Source organism: Montipora capricornis, chromosome 14 (assembly GCF_036669925.1).
Source record: "Montipora capricornis isolate CH-2021 chromosome 14, ASM3666992v2, whole genome shotgun sequence".
NCBI classification, from domain to species: Eukaryota; Metazoa; Cnidaria; class Anthozoa; order Scleractinia; family Acroporidae; genus Montipora; species Montipora capricornis.
Window position 1 is genome coordinate 1,138,454 of NC_090896.1, and position 20,351 is coordinate 1,158,804.

Sequence of the window (20,351 nt, forward strand, 5' to 3'; positions counted from 1 at the left end):
CAGTAGTTTTATGCCGAGTGGATTGTGATTTATTCAGAAATTCCCTGCTTCATTCTCAGCCAATCCGGGAGGAGACTTAAAGTATTGTCCGGGATAAACTGGAACAATCATGCAAGAAAACCTCATTTGCATTGGCCTCCTTTCTATGCTGGTTCCAGTTCTTCCTCGAGAGTACGGTACGATCTGTGGCATAATGCGATTTGTTTGCACACGTTTCTCATCGCTTACCATCAGCTTCATGGATTTGCATTGCATTATGATTGGCTAATTTCAGTGCCAACCACTTTTCGATTGATCTAAACAATCAATTGGGTTTTTACGTCTTTCAATTGAAAACCACTCCGCTCAATTGGACGCCCCTGTTTTATTATTAAATTTACAGTTTACGGAGTTACAGGACCCGTTTCACACTGATCAGTGGACCAGATGAGGTCGAAAAGAAGTGTGAACACTATGAAATGTATTTATGAAATTTTAATCTTGTAATGCTTGGATGGTAATCTGGGATACTTCTGAAGTGTGAACTCTGTCGTGCCAAAAATTCTCCATTGCTGTTTGAGTATTTTAAATAGGAAAGTAAAATTTGCTTTGCTTTGTCTCCTCTTCCCCACCCCCCTTCCCCCTCCCTCTCCACCCTCTCTCTCCCTACTCCACATTACGGCCATGATAACAGAAACTATCTCCTCTGACCTGGTGACGTCAGATTACTAAGGCCCACCTAATTTGTTCTCAACGGCGGCCATCTTTGACACACCATCTTGAATGTATGAAGGTATGTAAAAAAGCAACTTTGTTAAAAGTTAAAATTCGTCATAGTTTCTCCCGTCCTCGTTTGTTTATTTTGCAATGGACCATATTCGTATTCTCAGTATTGGACTGGAACTAGCTTGCAATGGAGGCTAATGCGGGGGAATCTCTTAAAATTAATGCAAATACTCTTTAATACATTCCCCCGCATTAGCCTGCATTGCAAGCTAGTTCCAGTCCATAACTGAGACTACGAATATGGTCTATTACGGTAGTCTTTAGATTGGAGTACGACTGTGACTTCTGAGCATGCGCACTCAGAGAAATTTGGAACTTCAAAGCTAACGCCCATGCTCATACCGGGAAACTCTAACTCCATTCTAAAATTCCCCATCAACAATAGGCCTTTTGCAACTAACGATCACATGGTACAAAATCCGCCATGCTGGAGGGCAAGCTCATTATTATTTCCCCACTGGGACATTAAAACAAAGAGACCTGAACCAGTCAAGCTTGACTTGCCTTTGTTTTAATGACCCAGTGGGGGAATAATAATGAGCTTGCCCTCCAGCATGGCGGATTTTGTACCATGTGATCGTCAGTTGCAAAAGGCCTATTACACTAATGTTCAGCGTCTTTGCGAGGAGGTTGTTTGTCGCATTAGACGTGTTATTCACATTCTCCGAAGACTAAACGCTATTCGTCTGCAAATATTTTCAGTTCCTTCAGTTAAAGAACATGGACTCCAATCACGTGACCAGGCTCCTTACCTTCACAGAGAACGATTCGTTCATAAAGGGAGAAGGGGAGCTTAAAACTGACTTGTGTTAGTCTACACGAATATCAGACTGTGGGGGTTGTAGCTGGGGTTAACAAATAGAGCATTTTCACTCACGTGACCAGCAGCCATATTGGATTGCTGAAACAAAAGAAAGTATTTGCATAAAAATGGAGTTCAATTCCCAGAGGATTAGTTTGGTACACCATCATGGCCGCCATTTCTTTGTTTTGGAACACCAACATGGCCGCCGTGATGTCATGTGAAAACGCTCTATAGCTGCGCTGAAAATCAGCGAAAGGTTCTATGCGGCCACACGGCTAGGGAGTTTTTTCTATTGTTTCCAGAGAAACGTAAACTATTTAATTGATATCTACGAATTTACAAAGATTTGTAAACTTTTTCCTTCTTTTTTAAATAAAACAATGAGGTAACATGCAAAATAGAAAGAGAGAGAAAGATGAGAGAGAGAGGGGAAATAAAAGATGGAGTCGTATTATATTTATCTCTATCTTCGCCTATCTATAATAGATCTTCGTGTTTGGAAATAATGTTAATCATTTGACTAATAAATAAGTTGGATCTGGAATTAAAAGTACCAAAGAACCTAAAAATTGCATTTGAAAGGAATCAACCTGGTTGAAGAATTCATATTCTGGGCTTTGAATTTAAATTGTCAATTAGCTCAAAATTATGTGGGTGTTTTTGTGCCACGTTCCAACTCAAGGAACGTTAGGGTGGAACGAACGAACAGAATTTAAAACCGTTTTTATGGTTCTTCCTTCGAAGAAATGATAAGTGAGTTTAAATGTTTTATTATGGAGTGACATAACATTAATGTTGTGGTCCCACCTTCCGTTTAAACGCAGATCATGGTGTGGCCGATTGTTCCAGGAGAAACGAAACAACGTGGTCAACACTGAAAACCTAACAGGTATTTTAGCAACAATATTTCGTTTTATCGTGTCTTTGTTTCCTTTGGTAGTGCAAAGCTTGCTTTTACAACTGTTTAATTTGTTGCTCTTGAAATCTGGTACTACATCTTAATAACAACACCATTGAGAGTAATGTAATACAGGACCCCTGCAAGCTTTCATTAACATACTTTTTAAATCAAAAAATAAACTTTAAAATAAGTGCATTGAGCCGTTATGATGGTAGAAACATATTTGATTTCTATTGTTTCAAATAGATATTATGGGATGCCCAGGGGGCAAATACATGTCATTTGAAACAATAGAAAACAAAATGGCCGCCGTATCTGCAAAAAGGTCTATTAATTACTATCATCATTTTTACTCAAAAATAGAACCTCTTGCTCGTTGTTTAACCTGAGGTGTGGCCGAGTGTTTTTAGACCCGATAAAACACATGCTGCGAGCTTTTTTGAACGGCTTCAAAAACATTCCACAAAAAGCGTGTCCCTTGGAAGTCGGAACAAAGGTTCAAATTATGAGTGGAAGATATTAGCATACAAAAAACAAGCGGGGTGTCATTATTATCTTGTATGTAAAGACCTCTAATAGACCTTATTCACGGTAGCCACCATGTTAGATTTGCCTTTATCATGCAAATTAGCCACACATTTCTGAGGGGGCAAACAACACAAGTTCAAGAAGTTATAACGAACATCTTAGCCACACATATTGTTTGCCCCCCCCCCCCAGCATAACACATGGCTAATTTGCATGACAAATTATTTAAAAACCAGCATGGTGGCTATCGTGAATAAGGGCTATTAAGGCCTGGTTTAAACGTCGAACTTTTCATGTGTCGAATCTAATGCAAATGAGAAAAATCTCTTGTTTTTGCTCATTTGCATTATATTTGGTACATGAAAAGTTCGGCATTTGAACCGGGCCTAAGAGTGTTTTATACGATTAAAGGTCATGCACGCGACGTTTTATAGGTGTCTTGATCGGCTGTTAGGTTTATGAATTATTAATTGGCCATTTTACAGCTGTTTGCTCAGTGACCTAACCTATGAATGGCTGCGAAATCCAGAATTTGTAAACACTGTTTAGAAGTTCTCGTTAAAAAAACCACAAGGGGTCCAAATGTGAAGTTGGTATTTAAAGATGAAGTAGAAATGCATCTTTTCTTGACAATTTGTTAAGGTCTTAATGATCCTCATGGAAGTTTTTGAGAAAAAAGTACTGTGCTGAATATCGGTTTTCAATGCAGCTCTTCCTTGTTGCCTGGGAGGAGTTGATCAAAGGGTTCTCTGCTTTAAGGACGGTGCCTACTATTGTTATTGCGCATACGTTCTGCGCATGTCGACACACTCAGATTTCCTATCGGTGATGCTTACTAAAACAGGGATATTTTTGCGCGGTTTGAAACTATCTGGAGAAAGTAGATCTTAGTGAGTACTCTTGGTATCCAAAAAGAAAATTGGGGGTAGCCATGCATTTTTCAGGGATAATTTAAGCTTCAATTTGAGAAAGAACGCCATACATTGCTTTGTATTTTAAAGCTTTTTACAAATATTATTCATGAATTATCTTTGAAAAATGCGTGGTTACCCCCAATTTTCTTTTTGGATTTCAATAACACTTGTTAAGATCTACAGTTTCTGCATAATCACACACCGGGGCAAAAATATCTTTAATTAGTAGGCACCGTCCTTAATGGCAGTTGTGAAAAAATGCCGCGTGGTAGCCTGGGGTCCGTTTCTCGAAAGTCCCGAAACTTTACGGGCCATTTTCGGGTGACACAATTCCCTTTGTATCTGAAGAACGGAGAGGATTTAAGTCGTCAAGCTTCACAGCCATTTTCCTTTTTGTTACCCTTAAAACATGTTAAAAAATCGGCTTTCCAAAGCAAGCGGTTGGCAGTTTCACAGCCCGAAAAGTTATCGGGACTTTTGACAAATGGGCCCCAGGCCAACGTCAGGAGCTCCATAATGCACTGCTGCCCGGATGATCTAAGATGGCGGATGAAGTGACTGTTGGTCGATCATAGTGGATTGTTACAACTTAAAAAGACAGTACTACAACATGACGTAATGCAAATCAAAGGTATTTTTTAAAACCTGTTTTGCTGTTTTCTTAAAAGGGGAAGATAAAGATTTTGGCAAGTCTTAAGTTATTGTAATGCGGCGTTAAACAACTGCATTGAACAGGGTCGGCCAGGGTTTTTGGGTATACGGTATACATGGGCTTTTTAAATCGGGTATACGGTATATTGCAGCTTAAATACGGGTATTAGGTATATCACTTTCTTTGAATTTCAGGTATACAGTATACAATGCTTTCATTAATGTTTTGGTATATTTGGATGAATTTTGGGTATTTTGGCGAATTTTTTTCGGGTATATTGGTATACCACTACGCCCCTCTGGCTGACCCTGATTGTAGGTGTTAAAGGTTTTAATAACAATTATAAAAAGTTCTGTCTTCGGTTAATAGCTTTAATTTAAGGGCAACCTTCAACAATGAGCAGTTATTCTTCCAGCTGATGAACGTTTTCTTAGAAAGGCAACAGCACAAAACAAACTCACACTGTTAGAGCAACTTCTGCATAGCCGTAGCTAGCAGAGGGGCAAGGGGGGCAGTTGCCCCCCAAAAAATATTCGAAAAAAATTACCATCATGGACTAATCTGTTAGTTAGCGATACATCAATAGTTTAATAGTTTAATAATATTATTATAATAATAATAATATTAAAAAAAGCTTTATTGGGTAAACAGAAATTGCTGGTAAAGCCAGTAATTTACAAAACCTTAACCTCTAAAAGTACCTGTCTTTCTAAACTTGGACTAAATAATGTTTACTTCTGACGAAATATCTAGACCCTTGTAACAACTTGCCCCCCAGTCGAAAATTTCTAGCTACAGCCTTGTTCTGTTTTTTTAAGCAGCAACATAACATGCATGTACATGTAAAACAGCTTAGCTCACTGAAGAATGTCATACTATGGAACTAACACTCAAGATTGTGCAGCATTGCATGCACTACATCAATATCATCATCAGCAGTATTCGTTGGATCTTAAGTGGATATCGAAGTAGACAGTCAAAATGTCGGAGGCAATCAAAAGATAGAAAATTATTATAAAAGGTAATTAATTCTAAAATGTACTTTTAGCAATGTTAATTCAATGTTTCGACGAGCCGATTTTCCGCAATATGCCTTTATGCCATTGTTTGCCCCCCCCCCCAGCATAACACATGGCTAATTTGCATGACAATTTAAAAACCAGCATGGTGGCTATCGTGAATAAGGGCTATTAAGGCCTGGTTTAAACGTCGAACTTTTCATGTGTCAAATCTAATGGATGGTAAAACTTTCATCAATGACTTATGAACCTCACCGTAGGAAAGTACTGGGAAAAACAAAGACCGGCCGGCGAAATTCGCTGTCTAATGCACGTTAAGTCTCCGCCTACTTTTCCTTGGAAGTTACCCCAAATTTTACAAATAACACTAGAAACATTCGCAAAGAACATGAACCTTGGATCTGGAAAGTTTTTCTCATGAAAAACAAAAGAGAGGCCTGAATTCTGAGTAATTTTGGAGGCGACTTTGGTTTCCCTGTCAATATCAAAGATCAATCACACACGTTTTTGAGGGAGCAGTCCAGTACTTGGTGTAAGCTGTATGATTCGCTAAGTACATTTGAATTCTAAAGTTCTTATTGAAAACCCTGAGTTTGGGTTTAGGGGTCAAACTATCTGTGAGTATTTTGTGAAAGGATCTGACTGTAACTTGGAACGAACTGACCATGGAACGAAGTGACCGGATGCTGTTGTTTGAAAGCCGATTAATCAGCTTTTGACCAACCAGGCCCAGTACAATTAAGCTTGCAAGTTTCATATTTTACTTAAAAATACACTTATACATGTACAATAAGAAAGAAATACACTTGGCCTGCAAATAGCAAAGGCTAATCTAGGCAGGTAGTGTTTACGTTTCCACTATGGAATAAAATATTCAGATGTCCAAAAAAAAAAGTTAATTAAAGCTACATTAAATGCCATCAGTTAACTCAAACGTACTACTAATAATAACTTGAAATATTGTGATTGTTTATGTTATATAGTGTTTAGTGGTATCCTGTCCAATATTTGTTTTATCTCAGGAGCTTCACAATGCACTGCTGCCCACATGATCAAAGATGGCAGATGATGTGAGCTGATCAATCATAGAGGATTGTTACAACAGGACAGTACTACAACATGGCAGATGAAATGCAAGTCAAAGGTATTTCTTTAAAACTGTTTTGTTGTTTTCTCAAAAGGGGAAGATGAGGATTTTGGGAAGTCTTAAGTTATTTTAATGCAGCATTAAACAACTGCATTGTAGGTGTGAAAGGTTTTAATACTTTTATTATAATAAAGGTTTTGTCCTTGGATAATAGCTTTAATTTAAGGGCAACCCTCAACAATGAGCTCATTCTTCAAGCTGATGAACATTTTCTTAGAAAGGCAACAGCACAAAACAAACACACACTGTTAGAGCAACTTCTGTTTTTTTTTTTTTAAGCAGCAGCATAACATAAAACAGCATAGCTCACTGAAGAATGTCGTACATGTACTATGGAACTAAAAGTCTTGTGTAGCATTGCATGCTCTACATCACTTGTCACTATCATCATCAGCGAAGTAGTATTCATTGGATCTTAATTGGATGGTAAAAGTTTGACCAGTGACTTACAAACCTCACCATAGGAAAGTACTGTATAATTAAGTTTCAAAGTTTCAAAGTGTATTTAAAATCCACTTATACAATAAGAAAGACGTACACTGGCCTGCAAATGGCAAAGGCTAATATAGGCGGGTAACATTTACATGTCCACCATGGAATAAAATATATATAGAAGTCCAAAAAAAAAGTTAATTAAAGCTACATGTACATTAAATGGCATCAGTTAACCCAACTGTGCTAGAAATAATAACTTGAAACATTGTGATTATTTACGTTATAGTGTTTAAATATATCTTAACAGTGATGTCTGGTTAATGAAAATTGAGTGCAGCGAGTTTAAGTCTTTAGTTAGGGTGTGGATATCAACGTAAGTACATGTGTATCCTCATGAACTAATTCACATTAGTCCTACCCTGGTCCCAGAGGTTTTTCTTGAATTTTCCCCTCGTGAGATCGAGAGAGCCGCGAAGCGGCGAATGCGAGTCGCGAAGCTTGCATTCGCCGCTTCGCGGCTCTCTCGATCTCACGCGGGGAAAATTCAAGAAAAACCTCTGGGACCAGGGTACATTAGTCCTTTCTGGAGACATTTTTTAAAAGGAATTTTACTTTTTTTATAAGTGCTTCCAGGATTTCATTTCATATTTTACACCCACGTCGTGAAAACGAGTGGCTCTGTTGTGTCAGTCTTGAAAATTTAATGTAAAATTCGCTTCTATTAGTTGATTGAGTATTATGAGTGCACAGAATCAACTTGACTGTAAAAATCTTATTATGTTAGGGGGTGCATTTTTTCTGTGAATATCATGCATGATGAGAGAAATAGATTTTAAATTAAATAAAGCACATCAACTGAAAGAATATTAGAACACAAGAACAAAGGAATGGCATGATCTCTTTTATTATGGAAATAAATTAAGCATTATTATAGCTTTTTTTTTTAGGTTTAAAAGGTCGATTTTGAGGTTTTGCCCCATACTGAGAGGCCGTATGAGATGAATGGTTGGATTAAGGAGCGATATATATTAAGAATAATATTAGTTGGGAGAAAATGTCTTAGACGTGAAATTATACCAACTGTTTTGCTTATTTTTAGTGCAATGTCATCATCATGATTTTTTGCAAGAGAGATTATTGTCAATTAACACCCCAAAGTACTTAACAAATTTCCTGCATTCAAGGTGTTTAAACACATTGTGCTCATGATCAAAATTTAATATTTCAAGATTAAAATTGGATACACCCTTTCTTTGGTGAGGGTGAAATATCACATAATTCAATTTTTTTAATATTTAAAATCAACTTATTTGCTAACAGCCAATCACAGACGTTAGCTAATTCATTATTTATGGCAATCTTGAGAGAATTTAAGCTTTTGTCTGCAAATAGCAGATTTGTTGTCATCAGCAATATACCGTTCTTGGTCCATAGGGTGTTGTAGCAGTTTTGTTGCCATTTTAGTCAGCGTTTTCTGAGCATTAGCGTTTTCCTGAGCATGGGGACTCCTTGGAGGCTGTCTCAAGATTGTTTTCTTGTTTTTTACCGCAAGTTTTTCTGCAAGCTTTTCTTCCACTGGGCGTTTCAAATGACTCGTATTCCGGGGTGTTCTACAAACAACAGTGTGGCCGCCATGTTGGATTCTGACTAACCTTCGTCTTTGGCTCCGCCATCTTCGGGTACAAACTCATTATTGACTCCTGCAGTTCCAGTGACCACGGCTCCTACTTTCACCCTGTCAGAGCAGGATCTTACTCAGGCCTTTTCACAGGCTTTAGGCGATTCGTTACCTCAGATTTTGGTGGCTTTGCAAAGTCACTCGACGTCTTCTGGCTCAGCGACACGCTTTTTGGCAGGAAACTTGGTTTTGAGCGCGACTTCAATCCCATCTACTTCCATTGCCAGTTCTCCACCGCTGTCGTTTCCATCAGGTTCATCCACAGGTAACATCTTTGTGCCTTCCTTTGTCTCCACTTATTGCACATTAGGTAATTCTGCGTTGTCCACCTCTACCCAGCGGTTAACATCATCGTTTTCGTTGGGCTTTTCATTCCCCTCCACGGCAGTGCTTTGGGCCACGTCATCACTTCATAGGCCGTTTGTGGTTGGTCCAGGATACTCCCCGATCCCAGAGAAGCTAGTGACGAAGATCAGGACAGGCCAGTTCATTGATCTAGCCGACCTGTTAGCCGAGAATCTGAAAGGGCGGGAAACAGAACCCCAAACTTATCCGGATGGGAGACTTCTTGTAACTTCTTCCAAAAATCGAATCCAAGAGATCACCGACATAGTAACATGGATTGGAGCTTTCACTGTCTACTCGTGGATTCTCTGCAGTGCTCATCCTTCCAGGTGGCAGGACATGACACAGTATAAACTCCTCATCCTGAAGACCTCCCGCCAGTTCCCTGGGAAGGCTTGGCTGCACTATGACATCGCCTTCTGTAAAGATGCAGCTGCGTCAGGTTTGGTGGACTGGTCTCTTATGAATCTTGACTTATATAACTTCCATACTCGTGCAACACTGCTACAAGCTAGTCTGTCTTCTGATGTCCCATCTTCAGCCTGGAGGATGTTGGCCAGCTCTACTAATATTTGTTGATCCTGGAATGATGGCACCTGCCGTTGGCCCTTTGGTCAGTGCCGCTACCGCTGCAGCAAGATCTGGTCTCTCCTTCTAGGGTTACTCCAATAAATGCGGAAAAACTTCAGCATGAACTGTACTTCCATCCTGATCAAACCCAGGTGGATTATGTGATTTCGGGTCTCAGCAATGGTTTTCATCTCGGTTTCAACCCTCGGGCAGTATCATTAAAGTCTGTAAGACAGAACGTGCCTTTGCATCACTTCAGCCTTCAGTTATTGACGAGTATCTTCTCATGGAACTTGAGAAAGGCCGTGTCGCAGGCCCCTTCTCCATACCCCCTATTCCAAACCTCCATATCAGTCGCTTTGGGATCATCTCTAAGAAATAGCGGCTTATTCTAGACTTATCTAGCCCAGTAGGCCATATTGTCAATGGTGGAAATCCAAAAGAATCTTTTTCAGTGCAGTACATGAAGGTTGACGATGTTATCAATGGAATCATGTCTCTTGGAAGAGGATCTCTTCTGGCAAAATTTGATGTGGAGAGTGCTTACTGTAATGTCCCAGTACATTCCAATGATCGTCACTTGTTAGGCATGAAGTGGCAGGCAAAGTACTTAATCGATTTAGTGCTTCCTTTTGTCTTACGCTCAGCTCCATACATCTTCTCGTCCCTTGCAGATCTTCTTGAGTGGATTCTCAAACATAATTATGGCATTAACTTCTTGTTACAGTATCTGGACGACTTTCACACCTTGGTCCCTCCTAATGCTCCGGTTTGCCAGAATATTCTCAATACTTGTGTTCAACTGTTTTCGGAGTGGGGCATTCCTCTTCATCCAGATAAACTTGAGGGACCCTCCGCTTGTTTGACGGTACTTGGTATTGAGCTGGACTCAATGACGCTACAGGTTCACCTTCCACAGGACAAGTTTGATCGCATCGCTGCTCTTCTAGAATCCTGGTCACTAAAACAGCATTGCACAAGGAAAGAATTGGAATCTCTTATCAGCAATCTCCAACACGCTTGTAAGGTAATCCCCTAGGGTCCCACCTTTCTATGGCGTACATGATTAACCTGCTGTCAGCTTTTCGACGGGATGACCATCCAATTAGGCTCAACCAAGATAGAGTGGTAAAGTGATGACGTCACAAAATTTATGAAATTACGGGATTTACTGAGATATTCTGAAAGTACATGTACATGATGAAGAATGGCCACTTGCCAAAAATCAGCATATTGTTGCAATATGGGGTGCAAGATATTAGCCCTTCCATGCTTCAGTAACTCCATACAAATCCTTGTAATTTTGTCTTGGTTCTAAACCGTTTAGAACAAAGACAAAATGACAAGGATTTGTATGGAGTCACTGTAGCATGAAAGGGCCAATATCTCATTCCCAAACTGCAATAAGATGCTGATTTTTGGCAAATGACCATTCTTCATCATGTACTTTCTAAAGATCTTAAAGTGGTACTACAACCAAAAAAACAATTCTGTTTTTTCTTTGGATTTCAAAACTATGTTAACTAAACACTAACTGACCCAAGTTGTAAGTTCTGATTTTAAATAAGACAACTGTTTATTTTGACTGGAATTTTCTTATTTATTGGTCCGCCATTACTAACTTTAAAATCTTGAGAGAGCTGGGTCGAGGAGAAAATGACGTCAAAGACTCACTAGTTTAAGAATGCAATGCGTGTGTATGCGGCAGAATTAATATGCAGCACGGGAGTTTCGGGCTTTCAGAATTTTAAACCTGTGTTTTGCATATGTAATAAATTGCGTTTACACGCTGAAATTTTAAGCTAGTGAGTAAATGACGTCATTTTCTCTAGATCCAACCCTCTGAGGTCCAATCGGCCAGTTTTGAACGTGAGTAATGGCGGACCGTGAAATCCAAAACTTACACTCAAAATAAACAGCCTTTGGATAAAACTCAAAGCTCAAAATTTTGCCAGTTAGGTGTTAAGCAAACACGCTTTCAAAATCTGAAGAAAAAAAGGAAATGATTTTTTGATCATAGTACCACTTTAATGAATCCCATAATTTCATAATTTTTAATATTTGTGATGTCACACTTCACCACTCTATTTCCGCTTAGACCTCTCCTGGTGGCGTGAATTTTTCCATTCTAGGGATGGTTTTAGTTTCCTGCTATCCCCACAGTGGGCTCCCTTACCAGTCTAATAATGAGTGGTTTAATGGTGAATTGTTCTCTAGTCAGAAGCCTTTGTCAATTGCATACAAGGAGTTGTTTCCTGTGGCTGTTGCATCCCATTTATGGGGCCTCTGTTGGGCGGCAAAACGTGTGGAGTTTTGTTCTGACAATAATTGTGGCGGTGGTCAGTGTGCTATTTTATGCTCTCTACATGTATCTGCCTTTGTTCATGTCCGATCCAGCACATGATGGCAGAGTTGGCTCATTAAATATTAAGTGCTGGGAAACTTGAGCTATTTTTACTGCCTACATGTACACTCTTGATTAGTATGATTACCTTAGCTACAATAACAACTGCTATTAACTACGCTGTACATTAACATACACTATTAATTAATTTATTAACTAACTAGCCTAAGGATGATTCTTACTAGTAATTTTGATTTACATACATGTACACAACTGTAGTCTACAAGAGGTTCCCATTTTTGGCATCCACACTTGTTAATTCAATCTCACTTCTTGATTTCAATACATGTACACACTGTAAATGCAGGTATTTCAAAAGACAGGGTAGATTAATTGTTCTGTTTTAGCTAACCATGTATGAAAACTAAAAAAAAAAAAGCCTCTTGTACAACGTGGTAAACAGCAACACGGAAAAAAACTGTTTTAGCGGCTTTGATTTAAACTGGGCACACTTTTAGATTTGAACCACTACACTCAAAAGTAGGAATAATAATATGCAAGAAAGTATGGTTCAGTAGCTTTTATGTGTAGACCACAGAATTCGTCCACAGACTGAAAAGATAAAGTTATTAATGTTGATAACATTGAGCCCATGATATACCAGTAATCTGTAAGGAAAAATGGATGCATGTTAGTCAATGGAGTGTCAACCCATGCAGCAGCAGTCTTTTTCTTTTTTTTGTCCACAAATTTGAATGCAGTCAAGTTACACTGTATTTACTATGGGTCTTTGTGCTCTTCACTGCTTGTGAGCAGCATCTCTTCAGAAATTCATTGTGGTACTAAAATTATTGTTCTGGAATAAGTGTGAGTACACTTGTGACAATTTCTCCACACAACCATAGTTTCATTTACTGCTAAAACTCTATCAGATGACAGATGGTAATCGGGCAGATAGTTTTAGGATATAGAAACGATAGAGCAATGAACTTTAATGAATGCAAACAATGCTGTTTTTATTGAAAGTGATAAAAGAAAGAGACACTGAAACAGTATGACGAGGAAGAAACAGAGCAAGATCAGTGTCAATTTGTTTGTAGTTATGTACACCACCACAAACTAGACAGGTCATTACCAATTTAATTCAAAGGGCATTTTGCAAGGTACGGAATTGCACAAGAGACTAGGGATTCGGTTAGCCCATTCCACATCTGCTAGAACATCACAAGTCCAATGGAAAGGTGGAAGCAGCCGTGAAGATCACCAAAACGATGATGTGCAAAGCACCGCTGGATGGTAGAAATACAGGGAAACATCTATAATGTTGCCAAGATACCACTCAAGCAGACATGCAGACAAGGCCGCAGTGGATCAAGGACTATGAGTTCAATTTTTTGACTCAAATTGTATTTCAATAATTATATGTTTGCAGCGTAGTCATCATACATGTATGGTACAAAAACCGCTATACTGGGACATCTAAAACAAAGCAAGTTAATTGAAATTTTCTTTGTTTTAGATGTCCCATTGGGTATTCCAGTATGATCACAAGCTGCAAAAGGCCTACTGAGAACTGCTTTATTCATTTGAAAGAGAAGGGTGTTTCAAGATAATTGAACCCACAAGATACCAGAAAGCTGTGAGGTGCATTGCTTGCGCATTAGTCAATGGAGTGAATTCTTTCAAGTAGATTCAGAAGAAGAGTGCCATTAAGGTTTTTTTCTTGCACGACGGGCGAAGCTCAGAAATAACAATTTCAGCTGAGGTTTCGATATCAGGCCTTCCAACCCATGGCACTGTACACTGTATTACGAATTGCTAGCAGGATGCCTCCTCCACGTTTGTTGTTATAGTCAAAGCTGTCTCTTCTATGAATAGTGAAGTTCATATTAGGCAAGATCTTAAAGCTGTTGATGTCCGGTGTTAGCCAACACATCCATGTTTGTAGTGAGAACTTGTAGTTTGTCGATCTTGTTGACAATGCTTTGAGCGTTCATATTGAGACAATTGATGTTTAGCTGTGAATTGTTAACATTGGTCATTCTTTAGATAGTGGGACCAGGATTTGGTTGAATTTAAAGCCAACTAATCTACTGTAAGCCTTGGCAAATTGAAGGAGCAGCATGAGTTGTTGTAAAACAGTATGCAGCTGTGGTTAAATGATGTAGTTGTATAACGAACACTGCCAAGAACCGAATTTGTCTACAGACAGTAATTGTCAGTCAAATCCAGACAAAGCCCACTACCGGAATCTGCATCATTTGAGCTAAATAATAGTGTGTTTCCTTTGTCACTCACAATCCTGTAAAGTAGAATTTTGTATGTTTGTGTTAGCTGACCACAGGCCATCAATCTTCGGCTTCGAAGGGTAGTCGTTTTTGGTAGATATATGTAAATAATAATTATTGTAGTTATAGTTAACTGTTGTCTTGGAGGTGTATACACTGTCATGTAATTTTTTGGGGCTGCCTTGCCTCCATGCATAAAGACATTGATGTTTTGAACCACATGACTTAATTAATTAAGGAACAGGAGAGTCCTAATGAAGAACTTTGAAAAAATCTTTCCTGAAAGAAGATTTGAGAATTTGTCACTTTTAGATAACGTGACACAAGGCACCATTTTACGTTCTGATAATTCACTTTTACATGTAATCTATGTACGTGTTAATTATGGGTCTTTTCACAGGGATTTCGAATAGGAGCTTCAGCTGTCTTCTCCCATCTACCATAATGTTGTCAGGACTTTACCTCTCAGCACTGGCTACTCTGCCTTGAAAAGGTGGATTAGATCACTAGAACCTTCCAATCTCTGTGATGCTAAGGTACACAAATTAGAGTAATTCCTCAGGTCAAATAATAGCAGTTTTTATTTGAATTTAATTTATAAAACCAAAATCAAGTAATCACTTAGATGTACCGGTACATGTAGGCCAATTAGATCTAAAAACAATGCTAAATGCAGGGAAAGAGATATATTTTGATTTAATGTCTAGTTAATTTTTGTTGACAAAGTGGCATGAACATTTCTAACTATCACAGAGAGTTGCACTGTAGTATTAAAACCAATTTTGTATGGACACCCAAGTGAATTAACTGTATGACTAAGAGGTCGTATTTCATAACTTTATTAAGACCCTTGGCAATTTTGAGATGTTAAATTGACTCTTTACAGAATCTTCAGTCAGCTTGACCTGTTAACTTTAGAGCTATACAGTTAGACTTTGTGTCAGCAGAGCATTCCAGAAAGGAAGTCTATTCTGCAAAATCCACGCATTCTTTAGTTTGCAAAGAGGAATAATCTACAAGGACAAGGATACTGTCTGGGTATATGTATGCTCCATGATAAGACTTAAGAGTTTTTATAAACAGTGACTGTAATTTTAACATTATTATATTAAGTATTTATAGTGTACGGCTCCCTGGGAGAACACTTACTTGTGAATTTGGATTCCGTGGAAGCTTGGAATATTTTGCTCCTTACTATTTTTCTTAAAGATCATCGAAACCTTGTTTTCCTGTGTGATATCTTTACAGGTTTGTGGCACGAAGGCACCTAGCCCATTATTAATGTTGGTTGGCTTTGATATTGTACAATGCATTAATTGTATGTATCTTGGAGCTGAGAGGGCAGAAAGTCAAGTCACTAATGCCGGCTGGAGATCCAGACCCCCAAGAAGTATACAACAGCATGTGAATTTTTGGAAGGAACTGCAAACTTAAAGGTAGCCAGACTTATATAGTTTGAACAATTTATCAATGAGCAACAGATGAGATGAATTGCTGACAAAGATTAAGTGAAGGATCATCCTTGTTATCTCATCTTAAAGTGCCCCCAAAAAATCAATTCTTATTTTTCTTTGGATTTCAAAGCTATCGTGTTAATTTAACTAAACACTGAGCTACCAAAGTTTTAAGGCTGTAATGAGTTAAAAAAAGACACTTGTTAGGGTTAGGAGATTTGGGCTTGCAGACTTTGAACCTTGCATTTTGTATATCCATTCCCATGCTGTTATTACTGTTGGATTTTAAAGTTGCTCGATGTAGCTATTATAGTAGTATCTCTGAGCATCCATGCCCTATTCTTTGTGAACAGTGCGTGGGCTGTTTACATGTATGTTGCACAGGGCTGTGATACGTGTTATCCGAGAAGACTAACCAATTGCAGATGTCCCTGGTTATTTGAAGACTGACTCAGTTGTCTTCATGCCTTGTTTGAAAGATGTGCTAGACGATGATGCCATGCTCCTCTTGTGCAAGTGCTTTTTTCTAATTAATTTGATGTACATATACAGCTGTAGTAAGGTGTTTTTTGGTTAATACCTATATTTGAAGGCACATTAATTATTGTCTGTAATGGGTCATGACTTTTTTCACTCCACAGATCCAAGTTATTCTTCAGTCTATTGTTTCATGGAATATAGAACATTGAAAGCCAGGTAAGTTATCTGCCAAGTTTGGAGAAGCGGCCTTTGTGTTGATAATAATAATTAGAGAGCACATTATTTTGACCCAGGTGCCATGTGAAACCTCTATAATTATGGTATTTTGTTTCTGTGTAAGTTTCATTGAAGCATACAAGTAATCTGTTTTCACCCCTGTTTGGAATATGTAGCCAGTGATGGGATTATGCAACCTCGTTCCCAGGGTCTGTCTTCTTTGTTGCTTATGTTGTACTGTTTTGAATTTGTCAGTAGGAAGTTTTCAATTAATTAAGGACTAATTTATTGATGTTTGTTTTGAACATATTAAGTTTGTGGAATTATTTGTACAGGTGAGATGTGTGATTCACGAGATTTTGTCTTCATTTAAGTTTGTATTGTTTCTTTCTTTGTTATTTAGAACTTCCAGGGAGTTGCAATTTGTTGTTTTGATGAATGTATAAAGCATTAGTTAGTTACTAATTATGCTAACAACAACAACATGTACATATTAAAAAGATAATTTTAGATTTACATAATGTAATTGTTCATGCAAAGTTTTTTGTCAACAATTACATTATGTAAATCTAAAATTATGTTTTTAATATGTACATTTTGTTGTTAGCATAATTAGTAACTAATTAATGGTTTGTACATTCATTAACTGAAATTTGTGTAGAAAATGTTGTAGTTGTCTATAAGATCTGTCTTTTGGAGTTTCAGTACTAAGTGTATGAAAAAATTGGTGTTATTCTGTCGTTAATGTGTAGTTTAATTCAGGGGAATATGTGATTTTGGATTTGTTCTTTTTTATGTAAATGTTGTTATTAATTTTGCTGTATTTATTCTTTTTTGTTGCAGGCTAATTGCTATGTAAAGATTTGCATAGGAATTTTATGTATAAAGTTCAGTTTTTATTAATAGACATTTGTGGGGTGTTTTGCGTTGGATGGTTGTGAAAAAAATTTTTTTGGTGTATTTTGCTATATATTTGTAAATATAAGTGTTTTTGAGGAAAAGAAAAAAAAATTGTGTATTATATAAAATATAAGTCTGAATTAGGGTTTTTGTGAAAATTTGGTATAATATAAGTGTCATTTATGTAAAAATCTGTGTGTATATAAATATATAAGTCTCAAGTAAGGCAACAGAAGTGAATGAAACAATCAATGTATTTTATTTGTATAATTTACATTGTAAGTAATTACAAAAATGTTTGATATTAAATATTATTAAGTTAATTAGTTTGACTGGAGAAACATTAAATAAGTTTACATATTAAAAGTGTGGGATATGGACGATAGCTAGAAGTGATTCTCGAAGTTATCTGACTTAAATTGTCCTGATAAGTAAGAGAATCACTTCTAATACGTACGTTTCATTAGAAAGGCCGGTTATACACGAAAGTTGTCCTGATAAGTGCGAGAATTACTTCTAACTTTCGTGTATAACCAGCCTTTCTAATGAATTTTGGTGAAAGGGTTGATCAATGAAACATACCTATTAGAAGTGCGGGATATGGATGATAGCTGCAAGTTATTCTTGTACTTATCAGGACAATTTAAGTCTATTTTTATAAGAGACAACTGCTTAAATTGTCCTGATATGTGCAAGGAACACTTCTAACTTTCATCTATATCCCCCACTTCTAATAAGTATGTTTTATTTATTGCTCCCAACTGTGTCGCGTTGTCTCAGTTTGTTGGGTTTGAATCCCGTTGGAGCCGTCTGAATTTTTCAGATGTTTATTAGAGACAATTGTTTAAATTGTCCAGACATCTGCTTATATCTTAAGGTCATTTTGTCACTAATGTAAATAAGCGTACACATATCAGAAGTGCTTGTTATAGACGTAAATTAGAAGTTATTCTTGCACTTATCAGGACAACTTATGTCTGTTTTACAAGAGACAACTGCTTAAATTGTCCTGATATGTACAAGGAACACTTCTAACTTCCGTCTATATCCCGCACTTCTAATAAGTATGTGTTATTTATTGCTCCCAACTGTGTCGCGTTGTCTCAGTTTGTTGGGTTTGAATCCCGTTGGAGCCGTCTGAATTTTTCAGATGTTTATAAGAGACAATTGTTTAAATTGTCCAGACATCTGCTTATATCTTAAGGTCATTTTGTCACTAATGTAAATAAGCGTACACATATCAGAAGTGCTTGTTATAGACGTAAATTAGAAGTTATTCTTGCACTTATCAGGACAACTTATGTCTTTTTTACAAGAGACAACTGCTTAAATTGTCCTGATATGTGCAAGGAACACTTCTAACTTTCATCTATATCCCCCACTTCTAATAAGTATGTGTTATTTATTGCTCCCAACTGTGTCGCGTTGTCTCAGTTTGTTGGGTTTGAATCCCGTTGGAGCCGTCTGAATTTTTCAGATGTTTATAAGAGACAATTGTTTAAATTGTCCAGACATCTGCTTATATCTTAAGGTCATTTTGTCACTAATGTAAATAAGCGTACACATATCAGAAGTGCTTGTTATAGACGTAAATTAGAAGTTATTCTTGCACTTATCAGGACAACTTATGTCTTTTTTACAAGAGACAACTGCTTAAATTGTCCTGATATGTACAAGGAACACTTCTAACTTCCGTCTATATCCCGCACTTCTAATACGTACGTTTTATTCATTGCTCCCAACTGTGTTTTTCTGTCCCAGTTGGTTGGGTTTGAATCCCGTTGAAGCAGTATGTAAGTAAGCGTACATGTTAGAAGTGCTTGTTATAGACATAAATTAGAAGTTATTCTTGCACTTATCAGGACAACTTAAGTCTGTTTTACAAGAGACAACTGCTTAAATTGTCCTGATATGTGCAAGGAACACTTCTAACTTTTGTATATATCCCGCACTTCTAATACATACGTTTTATTCATTGCTCCCAACTGTGTTGGGTTCGAATCCCATTCAAGCTGCCCGAATTTTTCAGTGTGGTAAGATGAAACTCTGCCAAGTTACGAAAGACTCGCTGGAGCAGATTCGGAGCCACTTTAAATTTTCCATAATTACTTGAGTACAAGCTCCAAATTCACTTCAGAGAAAATTGAACAGTTTGGCAGAGATGCATCTTTACCACGATTAGGGGTTACCGAGTTTGTTTAAAGTGCACCTAAAGGCAGTTTTTTTTTTATTGCCAAGATCATTCTTTCCACCTAAAGCAATTTTCACCTTGAAATATTGCTTTTCATGTGTCGCACAAGCCATGGCAGTCATATGGACCCACGACCGTGCTATGAAAGGCATGGCCCTATTCTTAATTTTAGGTCACAAACTGCTTTGCATTCAAGTTTTCAAAGAGTTTTTGCATTGCAAACCAGTTTGTTACGTAAAATTGAGAACAGGCCCATGCTTCTGACAGCTCAGTCGTGGGTCCAAATGATTACCACTTTTGCTAACTTTGCGTAACTTGCGTGGCACACAAAAAACAAAATTTTGAGGTACAACTCGTACAAATGGCAAAATATATTTGCTTTTGGTGGAGAGATCGAAATTAGAAATGAAAAATATTTGAGTTTAGGTGCACTTTATAAAATAAAAGGATTCAAGGTGGCTCAAACCAGTCTTAAAACTTGGATTGACACTTCAACACTATCACTTATAAGCAATGTTGTGGTACCATATCAAACACCAATTATTGCTTAAAAAGATTCCGTCATTTTTGTGACGTAAAAGGTTACTAAACCCCTGCAAACACACCCCATATTTTGGCTGTAGCTACTCATATCTCAAAAACGAACTCAGTGACCCCCCTTTTTATTTTTGAAATGTACTCAGCATGCCATAATGAAACTTTCCGCAAAGTTTAAAAAA

At 37.6% G+C, this 20,351-nt stretch overlaps 1 long non-coding RNA gene across 2 annotated transcripts; it reads left to right on the top strand.

Moving 5' to 3' along the window:
• The first annotated feature begins 36 nt into the window (after positions 1-36).
• On the top strand, positions 37-17,760 carry LOC138032477 (uncharacterized). 2 transcript variants are annotated; one of them, XR_011128376.1, is made up of 8 exons: positions 37-176; positions 2,395-2,459; positions 4,420-4,544; positions 6,607-6,728; positions 14,792-14,927; positions 15,640-15,827; positions 16,487-16,541; positions 17,385-17,760. It is a non-coding gene; the product is annotated as an uncharacterized lncRNA (long non-coding RNA). The 2 variants fall into 2 exon arrangements; XR_011128377.1 differs by lacking the exon at positions 4,420-4,544.
• Positions 17,761-20,351: the final 2,591 nt, after the last annotated feature.